At 32.7% G+C, this 19420-nt stretch overlaps 1 long non-coding RNA gene across 3 annotated transcripts in view; it reads left to right on the top strand.

Annotated features, from left to right (window-relative positions):
- Positions 1-19420, top strand: part of LOC141560657 (uncharacterized) — a 101889-nt gene that overhangs the window by 28266 nt on the left and 54203 nt on the right. For 2 of the 3 annotated variants that reach the window (XR_012487769.1, XR_012487771.1), the window contains exon 2: positions 15165-15264. This is a non-coding gene — a long non-coding RNA (uncharacterized LOC141560657). Of the gene's footprint in view, positions 1-12327; positions 12481-15164; positions 15265-19420 lie in introns of all 3 variants that reach the window. The other variant, XR_012487770.1, reaches the window with a different exon arrangement.

Here is a 19420-nt window from a genome sequence, read left to right as displayed (position 1 = left end):
TGTGTGATGAGGTTTAATCAAAGATTAGAACTTTTTAATTAAATAGAGCCTTTTGTGACTAGTCATTTGACATTAATTACTATTTTAGTTGGATTCTTTTTGATTTGCAAAGGGCCCTGAGCACTGCAAAAATTATATTGAATCACAGAAATTGTTGATAATTAAAACAAAAGCTCATCTTCATCAGTCAATCACATACACCTTAAAAATGAACATGATTTCAGATGTTAAATGATTGCTTTGGATAAATAGATTAGTGCATTTTAAAAGCAAAATAACAGATGGCATGTCCACATAGTTGCTTTGGATGGGCAGTCTGAAAGTATTTAATCACAATGATTGATAAACTGTTTCTTAATGCTCAGCAAAATTTTTAGGGGACTAGATATTGAGCATAACGTATATGTAGAGTTTTTGTTGGCCTAATACCCACTGGGGATCTTAAAGATAACTCATACTATTGTTATTAATAGAGGTCATCAATCAAAACATAGAACTAAAACAGTAACTGATCTAAAACTTCCACTAGCAGTTTAGTGTGTTAGGCCACAGAGGATAGGATCAATGTTTAGCATTCTTCAAATACAATCTAAAATTGTAAAATCAGGTACAATTATGACAATAATGCTTGATTCTGTTTTATATTATTGAATTGGCTAACACCAATTACTCAATACAAAATATTTTGAAATTTAATAAAATAATGAATAGAGAAGGGATTTGGAAAGGGAGAGGAAAAGGAAAGCACTAGTTCTAGAACAAATTTGCTTTGATCACATAAGAGTATCATGAAATTAACTCAGCAGAAGGATGTAATAATGTTGACAGAATCACAGGAAATGAAAACCATCACATCCCTAGAAATAAGGCCTTTTAATTTAACTATATTAAGTATACTTTAGGGACAGGCAGGTAGTAAAGTGGATAGAGTCCTAGGCTTGGAATAAGGTAGACCTGAGTTCAAATCTACCCTTATGTACTTACTAGCCATATTATCCTTGGTAAGACACTTCACAATGTTTGCCTCAGTTTCTTCATATATAAAAAGAGCTGAGGGCAGTTAGGTGGTGCAGTGGATAGAGCATCAGCCCTGAATTCAGGAGGACCAGAGTTCAAATCTGGTCTCAGACACTTAACACTTCCTAGCTGTGTGACCCTGGGCAAGTTACTTAACCCCAGCCTCAGGGGGAAAAAAAAAAAAAGAAAAAAGAAAAGAAGTTGTCAGGCGCTTGGTTCATTGTAGACATTACATAAATGCTTATTTCCTGGCACACCCCTAGCCTCCATATATAAAATGAGCTGGTGTAGAAGATGGCAATCCAGTCTAGTATCTTTGCCAAGAAAACCCCCAAATGGAGTTATGAAGAGTCAAGTGTGAATGAGACAATTAAACAATAAAAAGTATACATTTTGAGTTACTTGCCCAGCAGTGGATTCAGATTTACAAGATCCATTTATAATACTTTACCTCACCCTCCAAATGATGAAGGCCATGCACTTCCAAGCCAACTATCAGAGCATCAGGGCTAGATTCTGGAATTGTGGAACATTCCCCTTGGGGATGAAAGTAATTACTGACTTTATTAGTCTTATGCTATAACAACTTAACTAAAGAGCCTTAGTGATAATAAATGTTCATATAAAAAGTACACAATTTTGTACTCAGAAGTTGTTGTTTATCCTTTGTTCTCAAAGCAAACCATGACATCAGGGAAGTAATGAATGCTATGGCATGCAAGGGAAGGAGGGCTGTGCAAGGTCACCTGCCTCACTTTCCCCTGCAGAGCCATCTAGGTCTAGGAGCAAGATAAAGATTAAGACACTGAAGGTGATCCTGGAAGAAATGGGAGATCTTGAGCTTCAACAGGTCTCAATTTGACTGAGGTCACATCCAATTAATGATTGAGGCTAGGTAGCAATTAAGGCCATGAATACACAAGATACATATATATATATATATATACATATATATATATATTGCTTGAAGTCACTTTTAAACTTTTATCATTTAAAATATTCTTTGTAATATTTGTTAAATACTTTTAATTTAAAGAAATCATTTTTAACAGTAGGAACATACTGCTAATAACAGTTGTGTAATTGAGTTATCATGGGAATAGAAATCATGACTGTTAATATCATAAAAGAGGTCATGAGTTACCAAGAAATGTAAATTTAGTTTGATTTTGATTAGCAGACACTTCACAGACAAACTTATCTTTCACTTTACTCATGCCCTATGGAGACTTCATGTGAAAAATTTCAAGGCAGAATATTAATTGTTCATTATGTGGAAAGGCTAGAAGAGTTTTGGAGATGGTACATTAGTGATCCTGATTCTCTTGGCTTCAGCCTTGGGGTGAAAACAGCTTGCACCTCTGCTAGAAACCAACTATAATGCAAACCCAGCCATGGAAATCAGTAGAAGAATATGCCATTACTCATGGTTATGCCAAATTATTTTAGTAAAACACACCTTAGTTGTTTTGAATGTATTACATAGTTATCTAGCTAATTGCACACAGAATAGTGGTGCTGCCTAGTCCAGACTATTATCCTAATCTTTTCTTCAAACAAGACTATAGATTAACATTTAGATAAAGAGAAAAGTTGCAACTGGGGTTAAGTGACTTGCCCAGGGTCACATAGATAGTAAGTATTAAGTATCTGAGGCTGTATTTGAACTCAGGTTCTCCTGACTCCAGGGCCAATGCTCTATTCACTGCACCATCTAGCTGCTTCTAGAAAAAAGTTTTTAAAGATTTCTAAAGATAACATTAAAATATACACTGGAACTTTTGACTTTTTATTCAGGGATTCTATAGTTATTTATTTTAAGGAATAGAAAGTATGAAAAACTTGGAAGAATATTAGAAAAAAAATTAATTTAGAGATTTCATTCAACTTCCCTGGTGCTTAAAATGGGAACTAATATATAATAATAATAATAATAATAATAATAATAATAATAATAATAGCTGTGGTAGTGTAAATGTTAGTGTTTACACAATACTTTAAAGTTTGTAAAACCCTTTATAAACATCTAACTTTATCCTTAGAATAATTCTGGGAAGTAGTTATTGTTATTACCCCTATTTGACTACTGAGAAAAATGAGGTCCAGAGAAGTAAAATGACTTGTCTAGAGTCACACAATTAAGTATCTGAAGTGAAACTGAAGTTTTACTGACTCTAGGTTTGGTGCTCTATCCACTGTACATCTAGCTGCTTCTGAATTTACAAGCTACATTTATGAAAAAGCTGAAAATAAGATATTGGGTGTGAATAATCTTCCTCTATATAAATGCTGCTTCTATATAAGTTTTGATTTTCAAATATTCATAATTTAATCAGAATTGATACTTCCTTTATTGTTGTAAATCACTTCCTCTCTATATTATAATATTTAAATTTATTCTAGCCAAGAAGAAATCATTACCTTTTCTGGCTAAATTTAGGTTGTAAGACTCTAAATTTATCTAGGTTTTGGATAACTATGTAGATTTCTATTCTTCTGCATATCCTTAAAGTTCTTCCATGTTTTCCCACAATGCCAGATTATTTGTTTGTTCTTTTGTTTTATTTTGTTTTTGCTCTACTGTTAGCCTTAGATGGCCTAGTTTCACTTCCATGCTACAGGAGATCAGAAAAGGATTTTGGTAGGGAATGTTGCCACTATTCTTGCTGTTTTTCCACATTTTATGTCCCATGGATATAAATCAAGAACCTTGAGAACAGAACAGAAAGACAGAAATTCCAAAGCAAAGGCAGTTGGAAATAGGTTTTAAATAGAAAATGTTTGGTTTTAACTCTGTATCTTCTTATGAGTAGTAGGGAAAGAAAGACTAATACAGTTGAACAGGCAATGGACACTAAATGATTTATATGGGAAAATGGGAGAAAAAACTGGAACCAATTAGACTGAGGATGTAATCAGAGGAAAATTGCTTATCTTGGTCTTTCTTTCCTATCAGCTCTTGTTTACTTTTGGCTAAGAAATGGGAAAAAAAAGCTGCTGACCTCACTTACTTACACTCCTTCCCAACAGCTGAGGAACAGCAGGGGCTAAGAAGAAGAGAAGTAGGAGAGATTTCTGCTGATCCTAACTCCATACTATAGCTTAGATACTTTTGGGTTTTCCATATCTTAGGAGAAAGGATTGTTCCAATTTCATGAGCAACATGAAAGAAATTTCAAGCTCAATTTAAACATGAGATTTATGAAATTAAACAAAAAGTTAAACTGAATAATATCAAATTATGAAGCACCAAAGGTCATTTATATTTATAGTAAATATCTACATGTATAGATATAAGTACATAATATATATGCATATTACATATACACACATACACTATACACATAGGTATAACCATACTTGTTTTCTTTCAATAAAGTAAACTGTGGGATCCATAATTAGCATGAGAATCTTGTTTATCACTGAAAAGAGTTACGATATTTGAGGAAATGCACTTGGAAAGTATCAAATTAAGGTTGCATTTGGTATTCTTTGCATCAGTTATTTCTCAAAGAAAGCCTATCAGTTAAAATGATGAATTTTAACCTTTTCCATTTCTTCCAGGGAACATTCAATTTATATTCTTCAGGTTTTTGATACTAGTTCTCCATACTAATAGAAATTATTGTTTTCATAATATTTACTAACATTTGGTCACTGTGCCTTTCTTAAGGCCATATTTCATAAATCTTTTGAAGTGTAATTCTTTGAGTATCACTTAGGAAAAGAAAAAGGGAAAAAAACAAAAAAGCATTATCATATGGGCCTAATTTTATGATTTAATGAATTATTATGCATTAAATATGATTTATATGACCAATAGGAAACACTAAAGTCATGATATCAAAGATCAATGGATCAAAAAATAGCCATATGTAAAATGTTCTTTTGCTTAGTCCCTGATTTATGCTTTTCAGACTGGTCCAAAAACACTTAGGAAAGACAGTTTTTGTTTTAAAAATCTAAAAAGAGTACTAAATGGAAACACAGGTTTGAAAAACATTTTAAAATGTCTGATTGCCAAAAATAATTAGCAGAAATAATTTTATTGGAACCATTAATTGCCTTTGGATATTACTTAGAAGCGCTGATTTAAAAGTATGAATTTGTGATCCTTCCCCCTCATTAAAAAAAAAAAAAAAAAAAAAAAAGTTTTGAGACATTATTCAGAGAAGGGATTGTCTCCTTTATTCTGAATATTTAGGTAATAGATGATAGCTACCTATGGAAGGGAATCTATAGGACTTTCTTCATACTGATTTTTTTGTTGTTTTAGTCTCTTTGACCCTTATGAATATATGGTTGGGGAATAAGAAAATAAATGATGTGTTTAAAGTACAACCTTTAGCTCCAATAAAATTTTAATGCATAAGCTGATCATTTTAAATGCATTTCTTGGCCAAAAGGAGGATACAGAACACTTTTTTGCCTTAAATTATTTCAACAATTTTGTTATAATAATTTTGGACTTTATGTACTTTACATGTCACTATTTATATAAGCACTTTACTGAAGACCTTATTTCAGGAGGGACTTGAATAATAAATATTGATATTTCTACTTAGATAGATAAAGATGTCATGGTGATGGTTTTTTAACAGTAATTCAGAACTTCTGGCCAAATTTCTATTATAATAGCTATTGATACAACTTCCTGTGCCCTCTATGTTGAGAAACATATGGTTTAGTGAAAATAGTTCCAAATTTTTAGTTAAAGGGCACAGATTAATATCTTGATTCTACAAGTCACTACCTGCATGACCTCAAGAAGTCATGATTGCAAGGAGCCTCAGTTTCCTCGTTTGTAAAATGGGAAGTTTGAACTGGATTCTCATTTATTCTTTTCCCAGATATAAATGTAGTTTAGGGATTAAGCCATTTTACAGAGTTAAGAGAAAATAACTTCTAAGATCTGATTTCTGTACCTAATTTTTTCCCTCCCTTCAAATGACTATAATGGCATTGCTTTTGTTAGTCACTTAGGTTGCATAGTGGATAGAGTGCCATGTCTGGATTCAAGAAGACTCATCTTCCTGACTTCAAATCTGGCCTCAGATATTTGCTAGCTGTGTTAACCTGGCAAGTCACTTAACCCAATTTGCTTCAGTTTCTTCATCTATAAAATGATCTGGAGAAGAACATTACAAACCACTCCAGTATTTTCCCCCCCAAAAAAATTCCTAATTAGGTCATAAAAAGTCAGATACTACTGAAACAGTAGAATAATATATATGAATATAGATGTGTGTTAATCTATATGTATATAAATGTATATATATATAACTAAAAATATATATCTCTTGATACAAATATATCTGTCTGTATATATCTGTCTATATAGAAACATATATACACGTTTTAAATACAAATGTATCATGTGTCTTCTTTAGTTTACTCATCATCAAGCGTATAGACTTTCATCTCTGAATATTTTCAATGTATAAAATTAAATTTATAGAATTATTTTAAAATTCATAAAATTTATGAATTTTGTTTTTGGATTAAGGTTTAGCTTAACCCCTGCGGCAATCTGGACTAGAGTTTGTTCACTGTATTTATTCTTGCCATTAGTCACCTGGGCTCTTGCTCTGACCTCTATCTCCTAGGCTTCCATCTTTCTAGATCTCTGAGAAAAGAGGACTAAACTTTCAGTGCCTACTTTGGGGACTCAGAAAAGAGTGGTATGGACTTGGGAAGCCCTGGGATAGCAGGCTGTTCTGAGTGTTGTCATACCTCATTTGTCACTGATACTTCCCGGGGCTTACAAGGTCCCAGCTGCAGGTTTCTGACAACCCTGAAATTTCTGATTGCCCTGGAGCTTTCTGATTACTTTGGGCCTTTCTGAACACTAATATTTTGGGAGACATGGGGGGCTTTCAATCTTATTGTTTCCAGATACAGTCTGTCAAGCTACACACATTTTCTGAATCTGTCTCTAGACATGTTGCCAGGCTAAAAACCATTATAGGAAGCTGTTGTCTACTTTGTTCTGGCACTGGTTTTGCTGAAGGTCCCACTTAGTAACACCTATTAGCTTTTGAATAACTTTTTGTAGAGTTTTTTGAATTCAAGAAGTCACTTACTTTGATTTCTCATTAGATTTATTGATCTATCTATTGCAGATTTCAAATTTTGCTGAAATAGAAAGCATGTGGGAGCCACATGGTATACCTTCATTCAGAACCCCATATTGTCTGCCATGCATTTCATCTTATTTTGTGGGGTAGTCCTAGTTTTTCCAAAATGGTAATATTCCAGTAATATTCCATAGTGTACATCTCTATAACACTATTGGGATAATAATGACAATAATTAGGTGAGCTGGAGGGGGGCAGTAAGCAATTTGTGATAATTGAATAAATTGTTAAAATTCCCATTTTTTTGACTTTTTATTATCTTCCCCATACAATTCTGGATTTAGATCCTTGCCTTTTTGCTGTGTGTGCCTGTCTAGCTCAATAGATTATCTGCCTTTCAAGTTTCATATAATTTTCAGGGCAATATACCTTTATTATTATTGGTGTTATTGTTATTATTAGTATGGATGATTAAATTGATTTATTTCATATAATCCATCAACAAATATTTACTCTTTTCCTATGGCTCAATTATGTTAAGTACATAAAAGCATAACTGAAGAACAAATCTTGTCCTCAGGAACTTTACTTTCAATGACTCTTATTCCCTACTCCTTTTAACAATCTCAATGAAATTAGTAAAATATTTTCTGTGGATTTGAAAAACTTCAGTTTCGACAGAAAATCTATGTTTTATTTAAATTGGGCATAAGCCAACTTCTTTTGACACTGATGAATATATTTAATTGAGCATATGATTTAGTAATCATCTGATCACTGAGAAAAGTAGGGCTGCACAGTCAAAATCCATCATTGAGCATGTATAACTTTGATACATACATTTGAGATATTTTGTTGAGATATTATTTGAGTTACTATATTAAATCCAATACATTAAAAAAAAATAAACAGTAGATAAACCTTATCCTAAGTTCTATCTTAGTCATTTGCAAAGATGTCAGTTTGCATTGGTGCAGATTTTGTAAGTCATTCTGATCTTATCATTCTTGCACATTTCTTTTTCAGAGCTAAATTCTTAATAGTGATCTCTTTGATGGGATATATTATTTCCCAAATGCAATACATTATGCTCTTCCTATTAAATTTTGCACTAAGTTAATTTCAATCTGTAGTGTCAATGCAATATATTCATATGGAATTGTTAATTCCACTGATGTACTTTAATTAAATACCAAAAGCTGGATAAGATTTGTTCTTCATTCCACTTTTTATGGTACTGATTGCCTAGTGTCTTTAGATTCACTATTGATCTCAGTGAAAAAATCTTCCAGAGTTCTGCATCTCATCTACTCAGGTAATTGTCATCCACAAGCAGGAGTATCTGGAAATCTTTGCCATCAATAAACACTCATTTTTTGGAATTTGTGCTAGACATCCTCCATTAGATATGCTACAGTGATTGATTTTAATACTTACTAAGTTGTTAAAATTTTGTGTTTTCATAGGTCATGGTATCTTGTATGGTCTTACGAGTTATCTTATTAAAGTCCTTATTTTATTCCACAGAATCAAATTATTTGTTTTTTTTGCAATATATTTTGCTTGGTTAATATAATAATAAGCCATGTATTCTCTATACTTTGTTTAATTTTGTTATTTTTGATGTGTGATCCATTGTAGAACACTTAATATGTGCTAAAGTCTTCCTGTTCACTCCTTATTCTTTTGTTATGGATTTCATAAGTGTATGTATAGTACAAAATGAATGTTGAAAACTATTTTCAGTATGCCTGCCATCTAGGGGAGGGGTGGAGGGCAGGAGGGGAAAAACTCGGAACCGAAGGGAGTACAAGGGATAATGTTGTAAAAAAAAAAAATTACCTATGCATATAAACTGCCAAAGAAAATGTTATAATTATAAAAATTAATAAAAAAAAGAAAGAAAGAAAACTATTTTCACACATAATGGAAAAAATAAAATACCATTAAGAGGGAAAAAATAAAAAGCATGTGATCTATTCTATAAGTATTCTACTAATATTTTCCCCAGAATTTATTTTTTAAATGGTATAGGACATCATGAAGTAAGGTGATAGAGTCCAAATGTGGTAGTTCCCTTTTTCATTGTTTATATAAATAAATTGAAATCCTTATATTGCTTCAGGGTCAAGATTGACTGTTGCTTCCTGCTTGAAATCTTTGTTGATTACCCATCAACAACCAACAAAGTAGATTCCTCTTCTCATTATCTTGTACTTACCCATCAGTGTATATTTATATCTTCTCAGAGGATTACAAGCTCCACCAGATCATAGGCTATTCTGTATATTGCTGTACATTATCTAGTGTAGCATTATCATAGTGGGTACATGCTTATTAAATATATCATGACAGTTTTTTCTTCCTTCAAGTTTCACATATAAATGCTCTCAGAATCTTCCTTCACTTGGGCTTATGAAGAGATGACCACAGGTCTGTCTTATGCTGAAAAACTCTCCTCGCCCCCTTCTGGAAGCTTCTATAATGGTCCACATTACAAAGTGTTCATATTCAAAGTATAAACAGTGTTGTAAAGCCTTAGTATAGCTATTTTTATATAACTTAAATGGCTCTAAAACATAATAAGAATAATATAAAAAGCCTTTACTTTTGTCCATTTTCCAAGATGAGGAAACTGTATCTCAGAGAGATTAAATTATTTGCCCAGCCTTGAAAAGGTACTTTGGATTTGAACCAAAGTCCTCTTACTCCAGAGGCAGCATTCTTTACCCTATATTATTCTGCAACTTGTTTAAATAAATTGGAATTGATTTAATCATCTGTAATTTCTTCTCATCTTTATTTTTCTCATATGTATTCCCTTGTAATTTTTTAGCCAACGAGAAGAATTTGTTCAGACAGTTGATTCTGATAACTATAATCTTTTTTTTTTTTATCCTTTTCTTTTTATTGTTTTTGTTGTTATTGTTTTTCAGCCATATCTGACTCTCATGAGCCCATTAAGGGCTTTCTTGACAGAAATACTGAAGTAGTTTTCTATTTCCTTTTCCTGCTCATTTTACATATGAGGAAACTAAGACAACAGATTTAAGTGATTTGCCCTGGGTCACATAGATGATAATTAAGACTAGATTTGAATTCAGGAAGAGGAGTCTTCTGGATGCCAAACCTATTGGTCTATACAGTATATCACCTAACTACTGCTATGTAATAATATATTCAATTTTATGTTATGGTATAGTAAATTTAGCTTTTAATGTAGAATACAAAAAATAAAGAATATCATTATGGCTTATATTAAAATGTTAGCTTTAAATGAAAATAAAGATTTAAACTTAGGATAGCACAGAGCAGTGATACATTTCCTTTTGTTTGTTGAACATAATGATTTATGATATGTGCTTTTTCATCTATATTCATTTATTTGATCCTAACAAAAACCTCTTTGAGGAAAGATGAAGAAACTAAAGAAATTTGTCTAAGGTTATTAGACTAATTAAAGGAAGAGTCAGGGTTACTATCCTGTCTTTTTGTTACTTTGAATAGTGGGGTGTTTTTTTTTTTTTTTGCACTATCCATTCATTATGAAATGAAGATATTTTAATGAAGTGATAATTTTATTTAGCCTTGAGCTAAGCAACTGGTATGTCACTTTAAATGTCATAAATAAGCCCTGTAACTATTGGTTAATGGAGTAAAGAATCTGTTCTCCTTTGAATAGGTTTAATCTTGTTTCTTTTTTCAGGTGCTCTTGAAATATATGTTAAAGAAAGATAGTTTTGTAGGTCACACCATGTTTAGAGGCGATGAAGATAAGAAAGAGGAATTAGTTAAGAAAATAAAAACTACCTAGCCCACTCAAATTGAAACTGCACAACACATTTTTAATTAGCACAGAATTTGGTCAGAAAGTGCAGATGAAAAAGGAACAAACAAACAAAAATTTTAAAAAATAAAAGAAAAGAAAAAAAGAAAAAGGAATTAGCCCAAACTTAATAGAAAAGAAAGAATAAGCTGGAAATAATTATTCTAGCTTTCTCAGTTTTCCAAATTTGCCAAAAACTTTTAGTGATCCAAAGATTTGGAGATTGTCTATATATATATATATATATATATATATATATTTAACAGCCCTGCAACATTCTATTTATTTGAATTTTTATAAAGGATTAGTAGAAGGCCATACTTGAAAATTGCACAGGAGAAGAAAATAAAGTTATTATTTCTTATATTTGGAAGGACTCATGCTATGAAAATTCTGAATTCAAAAAAGGAACACCAACTTTTCCATCAGGCTACTATATACTGGATATCATCAGTGATTGGAAATGTCAATAATAAGCTTTTATTTTTCTTGTTCTCCTTTCAAAATATTATCTTTCTTCTTCAGTTTGCTGAATATTTGAGTAGCAAATATGTAACTAAGAAATGTCTCTATAGACATGGAAATCGAGGTGTATGCTTATTACCTCTTTAAGTAGTTTAGTTGCTGCCTTTGTCTGTTTTCCTTTACTTCTAGATATGTCCATCTCATGGTGTCTCATTTTGCTTCTTTTCTATCTTCTCTTCCTTCCTCTCTTCATATGTCATCATTTACCAATTCTCCTTTTGTTTGTTTATTTCTCACCATTAGCCAGTGTTGAGTATCCATCGATATTTGAAAATAATTTCCTTTATTTTATAGGAACGTTTCATGTTTGAATCGACCAATCAGAACTAGGTATAACTCTGTTCTCATTTTGCATAAGGAACTTATATGAAAACAGAAACACATTCAGAAACAGAAAGGGATTTTGAATACCTGGCAAAGAAGAGGAAATAGGGAACAAATAAGAGCTGAGAGAAAAAGAATTGCTGATGGGGCAACTAGAAAAAAGGAAAAGGGAAAGTAAGAGTAGACAGATAGTCAGAACCACAGAGAGTGTTCTATGCCTGGAGTCAGGAAGACTCATCTTACTAAATTCAAATTTAGTCCCAGACATTTACTAATTATGTGACCCTGAGCAAATAATTTAACCTATTTGTTTCAGTTTCCTCATTTGTAAGATGAGGACAATAATTGCATCTACCTCCCAGGGTTGTTGTGAGTCTCAAATGAGTTAATAATTATAAATAATTTGGCATGGTGCCTGACACTATGTAAGTGAAAGAGAATAACTACTATTAATAGTGGTAGTAGTAATAGTAGTCGTATTGAATTGTGACATAAATGAGAGATAAATATTTTGTTGAGGATTATTTGTTGTTTGTTGTTTGTCCTTTCTTCTGGAAGAGGAACTCAATAGCATCAGGAAGGTAATATCTTGACTTGCCTGTGAATTGGATTTAAGTGAGGCAGAACTGGACAAAGTCATAAGCCTCACTCTCTCCTCCAGTCATCAGAACCCTGTGGCCAGACATAAATCACAGCAAAAGATGAAGCCAGGTACATTGGGAAATGTTAGCTTTTTAAAGTTAAGATCTTTCCTAGGTTTCAGTTTGTCTGAGGCAACACTCAATCAGTAATTAAAAGTTAGGTGAGAATTGAGGCAACCTTGTCTTCTTAAAGAATCAATCTGGGAGGGGAAGATGTTCAGAGTTTCTGACTTGAATTGGAACAATTGCTATTTAAACTCAGAGCCATTAAACCCAAACAATGAGCCTCTCTTAAGGAAGACATGGACTAAAGCCACCAGTCATACTCACTTCCTTAAGCAATAAGAAAAAATCCAAGAAAAAGTCTGGTCTTTCCCCAAACAAGACACATTGTACTACTCTGCTGCTTCTTTATCCAAACATTTCTACTAACCTGGATTTTTATGCCAACAGAAAGAGGCCTGAGGTTAACTAGAGAAAGATACAAATGTATAAGGCAGATAGTCAAACCTCTGAAGAAGTTAGATATTTCATACCTGGGGATTTGGAGGGCTTTGATTGATTGACTGTGCCCCTTTTGGTCTAATATAAACTCCCTAAAAAGTAGCAGAGGGAGGAAACCTCCCAGGCTTGAGAAGGATCATTATATTGCCCCAGGTGGAATATATGCTAATTAGTTCAGCAGGCTGTTACATATCTATCCTACACATTTAATTGAAGGACTGGAGCTGGATAAACCGAAGCCAATCCCCCCCAAATTAGGGAACATAATAAAAGAGTATTCTTAGAAAAGTATCACAAACATATTATTTCCATAGTCAAGTCAATTTGGCTAATACATAGCTAACAGTTATATAGCACTTTAAGGTTTGTAAAACTACAATGAGTCTCCTTATCTGAGCCTCACAACTACATTGTGAGTTAGCAACTATTATTATACCCATTTTTCAAATGTGTAAACTAAGACAGAGAGATTAATGACTTGGTATAGTTTACACAGCTTTAAACATATATCAGAGGCAGAATATGAAGGGAAGGGAAAAGGGAATAAATGTTTATATAGTGTCTACTATGTGCAAGCAACTGTACTAAGTGATTCTCACAACATCCCTAGGAGAAAAGTACTCATTATAATATGCATTTTATAATTGAGGCAACTCAGTCACAAAGGGATTCAAAGTCTGGCACAGGAACACACAGCTAGGAAGTGTTTGAGGTGAGATTGGAACTCCAGTTTCTTGACTCCAGAGTTAGCCAATTTTTTTTTTTTTTTATTACTACAGTAAGCTCTCCTCTCTGTGTTTCTCTTTGTCTCTCTGTCTCTCTCAGTGTCTTTCTGTTAGTCTCTGTGTCTCTCTCTGTCTCTGTTTCTCTTTCTTTGTCTGACTCTTTTTCTCTGTCTCTTTGTCAATCTCTCTAGCTCCCGGTCTGTCTCTCTCTATCTCTCTGCCTCTGTCTCTCTGCTCTGTGGGTCTCTGTCTCTCTCTGCTTCTCTTTGTCTCTGTCTGTCTCTAAATAGCAAAATGAAGTATTTGAAATTAGGTCAAGTGGGGACTTGAAGACCATAGGGAATAAGAATGAATTAAAATGTAAGAAGATATTGTCTTGTTTGATGGCCCTTATATACAAAATAAGTAAAGACAAGATTATTATTTAAATGAGGACTGTTTAGTTTACCAGAACTTTTTCCTATTCATTCCCTACCTTGAAATTGGCATGTCCTGTCATTTCTCTTCTATGTCCTGAAACTGTTATTTAAATTAAAGGGACATCATTTAAGCTTCTTAAATATATGACAGAGTAATCATCATCACAATTTTATGTGAATAACAAACAACAATCAAGAACACCAAAATGTATTTTAATGAAATAATTTGTCATTTAATCTGTCTAAGCATTGTGCATGACGAAGTTGCCCTATCAACAGAACAGTTAATTCAATTCACATGGATGAACAGTTTAAATATTAAGCAATCAATCAATCAATCACTTTTTCCCACTGTGTCTAATGAATATGAATATTGCTTCAGTTGTTTCTCCTCCTAGCAAAAGAATGAACATAAACAGAGTGGTCCTTTCTGGGGATGAAGCAAATTAACTTTTTGAGTGAGAAATGCTCAGATGTGAATAATAGTTTATAAATATTATTAAGAGACTGAGGAATACCTTTCAAATTGTGTAATTTGTTTTCACAATCAGAAAGTATTTACCAATAGATAATTACTATTATTTTTATCTGATTATCAAAGTTTGCAGAATAAATTAATGCATGGATGTTTCAGATTTCCATCAATTTATCTCCCAGTTAATGTTAAGTGAATTGCCATGGTAAAATACAATATTTTTAAAATGTTAGTGTCTAAATATCAAGGTGCTAAAATTCAGATTGAGCTCAAGATAGTTGATACTTACACAAAAATATTTTTAGAGGGAAAAAATGATTACTGCAAGATGTTAACATATGTTTGGGATACTTGGTTTGATGTAGTGTGAAAAAGTTAGAAGAATTCAACAAGCATTTATTAAACACCTACCCTGTGCATGGTACTGTGCTAGGTATTAGGATCCCAAAAATGAAAATGAACTAGTCCCTGCCTTCAAGTTGCTATTAGAGGGAGTTATTTACATAAATATTTACATAGGAGATGAATACATTAAGTGTAAAGGGCCAGGAATTTAGAGGAATAGGAAAGTCTGTATTTGAACTATGCTTCAAAAGAATCAAGATTTTGAGTTTTGTTTCTTTGTTTTCAGAGCTGATCAAGAATAGAATGCATTATGTGTGAACAAGTAGCTGGACAATTTGACTGCTAGGAAGACTGTGAAAGTGTATGACTTGGAAGAAGAATGAAAGGTAAATGGAAACCAGATTCTGTAGCTCCTAAAATTACAGACTGAAGATTTTCTGCTTTGTTCTACAGGTAACAGGGAATCTCTGAATATTTTTGAGTAGCAGAATGATATAATCAAATCCACTTGAAGCAAGGTGCAAGCAAATTGGAAAATGAAGAGATTGGAAGCAGAGACACTAATGGGGGGGAAATTATTATTGCAAAAATCCTTTCCTATTGAAGAATATAATTGTAGACTTGAAAATTTCATTAGTTGTTAAATTTTTGTATGATTATGTAGAGGGGATAATAGTATTTTCAGCCAATTCTAAGTTCTTTTCCAATACACCTGGTAATTTTAAAATTTATTTACTTATCCCATATATTAGGTGCTTATACAGTACTACACTTTTTTCTATTTCTTTGGTTTTTCAAATGTACAAAATTCCTTCATATTACCATTTGTAATTGTACCATTTGATTTTTAAAAAACATGGTATTTAATGTAAAATTTAATTTGTCAATTGTTAATCTAATAGAAATACATCATTACATTTGTAAGAATTGAAAATGTAAAACAATTATCTTCTTCAATAACCACCTCATCCTTCCACTTCTAAAGTGGTAGAGAAAACCTTGTTTTCCTCTCCCTTTCCCATCTTTCCTTCTTTTTTTTCTCCTTTTTTCTCTTCCTCCCCTTCCCTTGTTCTTTTTTCACCTTCCTTTTTGTTTATATATTCATGTATTCATTTTTTTTTAATTTGTTCAACAACTCTCAAGAAACATTTTACCTTCCATATGATCAGGTTGAATTTTTATTTCTTTTGAACCTAGATGGCAAATTCCTTTCTGTGAAGTCCGGGCTGGCTCCTTGGAGACCTCAGGGTCAGCCAGAGTCAGAATAAGCAAAAGTCCTTGGTCTTTAGGGGGAGAAGTGAAGGAGAAAGACAGAACTGTCAGGAGTTTTGCCAAGGCTCTAGAGTCCAGACTCCCCACACTTTTTTCCTCTCCATCCTGTAGCCAAGTGAAGTTCTCTCGACTCTCTCACTCCACCCTCTAAGCCCTCCTACAATTATCTGTATATATAAAAAGATCGAGCCAGCATGGAATAGTGAGAAGGGCCATTTTTCCAAACATATGCTAATAGAGTTATTGCCTAATAGGTAATTAACCTTAAGTGCTCGGTTGTCTGATTCAAACACACTTTTTATAAGTTTCAGCCCTTTATACCTTTCAATCAAGTATTTTCTCTTCTGTTCCCTTATTGTGCCTAGGACAGAGATTTAAAGGCCTTGAGTAAGTAGTAAATAAATTCAATTGATTTGCAGACTGATAAGAAAGATGTATGTTTAAATGAAGAAGAGTCCATAGGAGTGGAAAAAGTTAATATGAGAAAAATGGGAAGGGTGCCCTCAAGTGATCCAGAGGGGGCCTCTGGATACAGGGAAACACTAATCCAATCATTTTTATGGTCACACAGCATTACACAAAGTTCAAGGCCAATTAACCTGAAAATAAGTTGAGAAATGTGGCATCTTATGGTTCTTCCTTATTGTAGGCACTATTTATCAATAGGCAGCCTCTTTACCTGCCAAAAAAACAGATGCTCTGTGGGCTTCCTAGTTCTAAAACTCTAGGAGATAAGTGGGATTCTGTCAGGTTAAATAAATAAAAAAATATATAAAATTAAACTCTTGCTTTTTGGCAGCTATAGATTGCCACATTAGGCATTCCACAGACTTTCTCTCCTCACTCAGCATGAAGATTGCAATTGGGTATAATATATCAAAAACCTTTGACTGCCAGAGGCGTTTGAAATGCTCCATGGAGTATACTTTCAGAATCCTCATGGGGTCTAATACAGGGTGAGCTCCCCTGTGGCTGATTAATAGATTTCCTTCTAGGAGAGTTTAGGGTGGGTTTACAATAGAAATACATTGCAAGTAAATCATTGTGGAATAATCAGAAGAAGTGTGCTAACAGGTGATGCATAGACTTCATAAAGTTGGTACTAGATAGACTTGTCTCAAGATACAGATCCCAAGAATTTGTCATGGAGAAACTTGATACTCATTCTGTCCATGACAGAGCAGTTAAAAACAAAATAACAACATCATCAACAACAACAACAATGAACTTCTAAATTTATATTATAATTCTCTTTCCCCTTTCTTAATTTTGCATTCCTCCCAATTTGGTAGCAACACTTCTTAGATGCCCCATTATTTGCAAGTCTTGCAAACGGATTTTGAATTCCAAATTAAATAAAAAGTTTCTTTTTTAGATGTCACTCTTTTAAATTTCATGTACCTTTTTTAATGAAGAGAAAGCCTTACAGTCACACTTCTCTTATTGCCATGGCATCTAAAGGAAAGAGATATTTTTGAAAATTTAATCCTTTTTTCAAAGAAGATGGTAGAGTAGGTCAAAAATTTCCAAGCTTTTCAAATTTCTTTCATAAACAGAAAGTACATTTCCATAAAATGACAGAGTACAGCAAAAATAAAGGATTGTAAAGCAATTGTCCTCCTAAGACTACTTGAGAGAGACTAGACCTTAGGGGGTTGAAGTTTGGTGTGAATTAAGTATAAACACCTTCAGGCAGACTCCACTGAATCAATAAACTGCTGGCCCTGGGAGCACCTCTGTCCAGAAGCTGACTAGGTCTCAAGAACTTTCACCTCATGAACATAATGAAAATTGGATCTAATAGCTGAACAAGGGAAGATTGAAGGATATGGTGTCTTCCCCTTACACACACACACACACACACACACACAATTTCAAGTAGTCATGCCTAGTGGTGCTGATCACATATAAGTAGAGACTGTAGTCATGGGTAAGAAGGATGAACACACATTCAGTGAGTACAATAACACAGCAAAAATGTTTTTTACATTTATTTATTTGAAACAAATGACAAAATAGGAAAAGAAAAAACTGAAAAATAAAATCTTGCCATGTGCATAGCAAAATGTGAGGATTCAAAATGCAAAACAATAAATTTCCATTTCAAGAAAATATATAAAATAAATACTATATAATGTATTCAGAACTGTCAATCTTTCTTTGCTTCCCTATAGATTTTCTATAGTTTTTCTGCTGTGCACATTTTACTTTATTCTTTTTTTCCCTTTTTCCTTTCCACTATATCAGGCAGGCTACAGTTAAGTGTGGATATAATTATACATACATATATACACATATACATACACACATTCATACAAATACATATATATAGATATCTATAATCACATTGAGCACATATATACATATATGCAATGTTATATTATGCTGTCTCTATTTCTCTGAGGGTAGATAACATTTTTAGGTCCAAGTCTTTGCATATTTTTCCAAATTCATCAATCCATCATTTCCTATACCACAGGAATATTTTGACCTTATGCTATCTAGTTCTTTTAAATACTCATAATATTTTTTATTAATATAGCTGACATATAGTGTCGTTTCCCTATTTTTCTCTTTTGATTGAATCTATTTTATCTTTAAATTTGTCTGAGATCAATAATGACACAAATACTTCATCTCTGATATTTCTCTTGTTGCTAAGCACTTCCTATCTCCCATGTTAAAAAAAAAAAAACCAAAAAAAAAAACACTGTCCATTTCCATTTTCCATTTTTGAAGTTTTTGAAGTTTTTCCCATTCTTCCTAGCTATTAAAGCAATTCCTTCCCCCAAACTACTTGTATTTATTTTGCATATCTGTTAATATACATGTGTAAATGTTGTGCCTCTTATTAGAATGTTTCACTGAGTGAAGCACATTTTTTGCTTTTTTTCTTTATATCCTTGCAGTTTACCTCAGAACCTGGAATGCAATAAGCATTTAATAGACGTTTGTTGATTTATTGATTTTTTGATTTATACCTTTCAAATGGAAACATGAAAACTATTTTATTAATGCTGATGGAGTAAGAAAAGATGTTTCTCTTTCCATTGTGGAAAACCAGGAGCTATTCTTAGAACTATATGCCATTTTAGGTTATAACAGGTCTATCTATCCCAGCTTCCTGACTTTATAAATATGGAAAATGAAGGACAAAAAGATAAAATGTCTAATTCAAGTATCAATAAATTGATAAGTAACATTATCAGGGAATCTGATATGTTATAATATAATATGAATCTTGGGTTCTGTTTTATTATGCAAAGCTTT

Source organism: Sminthopsis crassicaudata, chromosome 3 (genome assembly GCF_048593235.1).
Source record: "Sminthopsis crassicaudata isolate SCR6 chromosome 3, ASM4859323v1, whole genome shotgun sequence".
Taxonomy (NCBI): Eukaryota; Metazoa; Chordata; class Mammalia; order Dasyuromorphia; family Dasyuridae; genus Sminthopsis; species Sminthopsis crassicaudata.
The sequence above is the reverse complement of the archived record's forward strand: the minus strand, read 5'-3'. Positions and strand labels throughout refer to the sequence as shown.